Consider the following 6,348-nt stretch of genomic DNA (forward strand, 5'->3'; position numbering starts at 1 on the left):
TGGGGCTGGCGGCGTGGCGGCGGGTCAAGACCAGCGGCGGCAGGCAGAAAAACCGTACTCGTTACAAGTCTAAACAGTCACGTTTGGGTAAATATCCTGGCCTCACAATGGCCTTGGACCCAGAAATACACTGTGGCAGTAGTCAGATACCAGATGTCTCCATGGAACCAGCATAGGTCTGTTAGAGTGGCAAAAGAGCAAAAAGAACAAAAACAAACATCACAGGGCTTTCTGTAACTCCATATGAAGCTGCTAGTTATACTTAAAAGATATGTAAAGAATTATGTTGAAGACTTTGACTTGGTAATGTTGATTATATATTTTCCTTCACACTCAAAAGTCCTCCAAATAGAATTAATCATTTTCTTCACCTAGCATATCATATTAATTAAAAATAAAACCTTACATTCTTAATTTCTGTTAAAATATTTGTCTTCTATGGTGTTCCCAAAGCATGTTGCTTAAAAACTCTCAGTCACTGTAGACAGAAAATACAAGATATTCAATGACACAGCCAGATTTCCACAATACATATCCACAAATCTAGCCCTACATAAACTTCTGGAAGGAAAACTCCAACGCAAGGATGTTAACTACACTCCCAAAGACAAAGGCAATAGATAATCCACCTTTACCAGAAGTCAAACGATAAAGCAAGCCAAATATATTCACAATAACTCTGCTAAGAACAATTCTAAAACAAACAGGAATTAACAATCAATGGGCCTTACTTTCCATCAATATTAATGGTCTTAACTTGCCTATAAAAAACACAGGCTAACAGAATGGATATGTGGAAAAAATCACCCATGCTGCTGCATGCAAGAAACACTTCTAAGCTTCAAAGACAGACATTACATCAGGGTAAAGGGTTGGGAAAATATCTTCCAATCAAATCCACCCAAGAAGCAAACAGGTATAGATATTCTAATATCTATCAAGTTACAGTCAAACAAAAATCAATCAAAAGAAACGAAGAAGGTCATGTCATATTCATCACAGGATTAATCCGACAGTACAAAGTCTCAGTTCTAAACCTGTATTCCCCAAATACATAGGCACATACATTCATAAAAGAAATGCTGCTAAAACCTTAACACCCCACTCTCACCACTATACAGGACCACCAGGCAAATACTTAAGAAAGAAATAAAAGAAATAACTAAAGTTATGTTCCAATTGGGTTTAACAGACATCTATAGAATATTTCATCCAAAAACAAATGAACAAAAGTTCTTCACAGTTCCACATACAATCTTCTCTAAAATCGACCACATACTTGGCAACATAGCAAATCTCAACATATATATATATATATATATGGACCCCATGTATCTTATCTGACCATCATGATTTAAAGACGGAATTCAACAACGCATTGCAGAACCCTATAAATTCACGGAAACTTAACAATGTGCCACTGCACTATTCCTTGATCAAGGAATAAAGAAAGAAATGAAAAGCTTCCCAGAATTCACAGAAAATGAAGAAACAGTGTACCAAAACTTGTGGGACACTTTGAAAGCAGCGCTATGGGGAAAGTTCATTGCACTCAGTGCCCACATGAATAAACTGGAGAATACACACAATAGAGAATTAACAGTACAACTGAAAACTCTAGAACAAAAATAAGCAAACTCTCCCCAGTAGTGCAGACACCAGGAAATAATCAATTTGAGGTCTGAAATCAATAATATAGAGACTAGGAAAACAGTACAAAGAATTAATGTAACAAAGAGTTAGTTCTTTGTGAAAGTCAATCATATAGGCAAACCTTTCTCCAAACTAACCAAATAGAAGAGAGAACATGCAAATCAATATAATCAGAAATGATAAGGGTGATATAACAACGGACACTGAGGAAATCCTGATGAAATCTCAGAACTATATTTCCCCTACCTTTAAAGGATAATACTCAACTTTATATGGAAAAACAAAAGAGCCAGGATAGACAAAACAACCCTGTACAATAAAGGAAATGCAGTATGCATCACCATCCCCAGCTTCAAGCTCTACTATAGAGCTATAGTGCTGAAAACAGATTGGTATTGGCACAAAAATAAACAGGTAGACAAATGGAATTGAATTGAAAATCCTGATATTAATGCACACACCTACAAACACCTGATTTTTGACAAAATAGGTAAAAGTATGCAATGGAAGAAGGAAAGTATCTTTAACAAATTGTGCTGGCACTACTGGATGATGGTGTGTAGAAGACTGTAGATAGACCCATGTCTATATCCATGCACAAAGTCCAAATGGAACAAACCTCAACATAAATCCAGACAAAATGAACCTCTAAGAAGAGAAAGTGGGGGGTACCCTTGAACAGATTGGTACAGAGACTGCTTCCTGTACATAACACCAGTAGCATAGACACAGATATCAACAAGTAATACATGGGATCTCCTGAAACTCAGACGCTTCTGGAAGGAAAAATACACAGGTGACAAGACCAAATGGCAGCCCTCAGACTGGGAAATAATCTTCACCAACCCCACATTTGACAGAAGGCTGATCTCAAAAATATAAAAAGAACTCAAGAAACTATTCACCAAAACACCAAATAAACATATTAAAAATTAGGTTACAGAACTGAATAGAGAAATCTCAATAGAGGAATCCAACATGGCTAAAAGACCCTTAAGAAAGTGATCAACATCCTTATCCATCAGATAAATTCAAATCAAACAACTATGAGATACCATCTTACACCTGACTGAATGGCTAAAATTAGAAACACCATTGAGAGCTTATGCTGGAGAGGATGTGGAGAAAGGGGAACAGTTTTCCACTGCTGGTGGGAGTGAAAACTTGTACAGCCATTTTGGAGATCAGTATAATGGCTCCTCAGGAAAATGAAATCCATCTACCACAGGACCTGGCATTGCCACTCTTAGGCATATACCCATATGATCCACATCCATGTAACAAAGACATGTGTTTAACTATGTTCATAGCAGAATTATGTGTAATAACAAGAAGCTGGAAGCAACATAGAATGCCCCTCAACTGAAGAATAGATAAAGAAGATGTGGGATATTTACACCATGAAATACAATCCAGCAGATTGTCCCGGGTTTCGGCACCAAATGTCCCGCACTGCCGTCTCACCAGCAAGAACGACGCGGCACACTCAGGATCCTTCTGCAGTAAAGCTTTACTGCATCTTGAGAGGGAGAGCATAAGCTTACAGAGCGGAGACGCAAAACATCCAAACCCAACCCTTATATAGGTTTACAACCTTCGTCTGGGACGTGTCACCTCCTGATTGGCTGCAGCGCATCGGCCCATATGACGCCACGGAAGAGGCAGAGGCCAAGGGAGGGAAAATCACCCTGCACCTGCGCATTGACTTGTTTACTCTCAACGCCAGCTGGATGCAGACACCATCTTGTAATGGAGAATGCAGGGATGGCTCCCTACATCTAGCTTTTCTTTACTTAAATCATCCCAACTACCTTTTGCCTCTGGGCCTTTTCCTTTTCTTACTTCTGTATATCTTACTTTCACTCTTACTTCGGGGCAGCGGGGCCCTGACACCCTCCTCTCCTTGATACCTTGCTCCTCCTCCTTGTAGTCAAGGGGTCTCCGATGGTGCTGACTATGATGAGGTCTCTGTTCCCGGGTTTCTCAAGATTGGACATTTCATCTAAACACTCCATCCTTCTCCTTTCACAATCTTCATCATCCATCTCTGAGCTGTCTCCATCCTCGGAGACCGATGAGCTCTCGGTGTCCTAGTCTTCGGAGCTGCTCCCCTCGTTCTCCGCATAGTCCACCTCCATCTCATCGTGATGATTAGTCTCCTTCTTATCCCCTCGGGAATGGACCAGCATTTTCCAGCCACGCCGCCGCTTCCCACTGTGGAAAACCCGTCCCCAAAAAAAAAAAAAAAAGTTAAAAAGGCCCTCCCGGTGAGTTTAATGACAAGGGAGTGTATTTAACCCATCCCCCAAAAAAAGTTAAAAAGGCCCTCCTGGTGAGTCTAATGACAAGGGAGTGTATTTAACCCGTCCCCCCAAAAAAGTTAAAAAGGCCCTCCCGGTGAGTCTTAATGACAAGGGAGTGTATTTGGCAGAAAATAACAACAACTGATAGAGGAAATGTTGCTGGATTAATTCAATTGATATATTTTCAAAATGCTTTGACTCTAATGTTTAAGTTCAAGGACAAGTTACTTGGGAAAAGGATTTCTATTTTTGTTTCAACAGGAAATAAAAAGCTGTGGATTCCTTCCAGACTAATGTGGTTTTATCAAGCCAGACCCCCTGAAACCTCAGTTCATATTGCAGAATTGGACCTTCGAGTTTGAGCAGACGCTTCAGGAGTTGAGAGCCGTCATTATTCAGATCAACTCCATGTGCCTTGATCTATCCTTGATGGAGGGACTGTTGTCGTGGATTGCTTCAGCTGTTTCCTATTTCAAGGAATGGGTGGGAGTGGGATTGTTTGGTGCAGCCATTTGCTGTGGACTTGTGTTGCTTCCCTGGCTGGTCTGTAGGCTCAGAACCCAAACTAAGAGAGACAAGGTGGTTATCGCCCAGGCACTTGTAGCTTTGGAACAAGAGGCTTCCACTGATATTTGGTTAACTATGCTTAAGCAGTAGGCTGCTGGCTAGACAGCTCTTGCACACCCGGAGCCTAGGCTCATTGCACAGGGTAGAGTGTCTGGCTTGAGCAGCCCATGAGGGATGCCGAGCAAAGCATCGCACAGGGAGTTGCCTGGCATGCAGGTCTCTCTGGGAGGTATGTTGTCCTGCATAAGGGTTGCCTGCCCTAGTCTCCCTTTCCCAGAAAAACGGCAGAGGACAGGTCGAGAGCGCTTTGGGTCAAGCTAACAGCCTAATGGCGACTCTCCTACATAGTCTTAATGTTTGATTGGGAAGGTACAATCTCTGCCTCTATCCCTCAATATATGGGTAACCTATTTGCTTGTAAATTTGAAGCCTTTTCATTAATTAATAAAAAAGGGGGAGATGTAGGGAGCCGTCCCTGCATTCTCCATTACAAGATGGCGCCTGCATCTAGCTGGCGTTGAGAGTAAACAAGTCAATGCGCAGGTGCAGGGTGATTTTCCCTCCCTTGGCCTCTGCCTCTTCCGTGGCGTCATATGGGCCGATGCGCTGCAGCCAATCAGGAGGTGACACGTCCCAGACGAAGGTTGTAAACCTATATAAGGGTTGGGTTTGGATGTTTTGCGTCTCCTCTCTGTAAGCTTATGCTCTCCCTCTCAAGATGCATTAAAGCTTTACTGCAGAAGGATCCTGAGTGTGCCGCGTCGTTCTTGCTGGCGGGACGGTAGCGTGGGACACATACATACATACATACATACATACATACATACATATATATGACACAGGCTAACAGTGAATATGAAGACAGAATCCATCCCTCTGCTGCACAAACACAAACAAACAAACACACACACACATACACAAGTACTATAACTTCAATGACAGAGGCTAGCTCAGAGTAAAGGCTTTGGAAGAGATTTTCCACTCAAATGCACCCTTGGTATAAGCAATTGTAGCTATCCCAATATCTAACAAATTAGACTTCAAACAAAAATCCATCAAAATATATGATGAAGGTCATTTTGTATTCATCACAGGAAAAATCCATCAGGACGAAGTCTGAATTCTGAACATCTATGCCCCAACAAAAGGCACCCACATTGGTAAGAGAAACATTGATAAAATTGAAATTTCACATAAAATCTCATACACTTAGATTGGGAGAATTCAGCACCATATTCTCACCACTAGGAATGACCACAAGATAGAAATTTAACAAAGAAACAAAGGAACTAACACAAGTTAGGACCCAATTAGTCTTAACAGACATCTATAGAACATTCTATAAACACAAAAGAATATACAATTGTCTAAGTGCCATATGGAACCTTCTATAAAATGAACCATATATTTGGCAATATAGCAAGCCTTAAAACACACAAAAATAAAGAAATAAAGAAAGAAATGGAATTCCCTTCTATCTTATTGGACCACCAAGTTTTTTTTTTTTAACATTGATTGAAGTTCCCTCTCCCTCCATCCCTTTCTCCCTCCCTCAGTTTTAAAGTTAGAATTCAACAACAACACAAATTACATAAAGCCTACGAACTCATGGAAATCGAGCACCATGCTATTCCGCCATTCCTGGGTCATGGAAGAAATAAAGAAATTAAAGACTTCCTAGAATTCAATGAGAATGAAGACACAGAATACCCAAAATTATGGAACACTCGGAAAGCTGTGCTAAGAGGAAAATTCATAGCACTAAGTGCCCACATGAAGAAACTGGAAAATAGTTAACAGCACAACTGAAAGCTCTAGAACAAAA

Source organism: Phodopus roborovskii, unplaced genomic scaffold (genome assembly GCF_943737965.1).
Source record: "Phodopus roborovskii unplaced genomic scaffold, PHOROB, whole genome shotgun sequence".
In the NCBI taxonomy this organism is placed as follows: domain Eukaryota; kingdom Metazoa; phylum Chordata; class Mammalia; order Rodentia; family Cricetidae; genus Phodopus; species Phodopus roborovskii.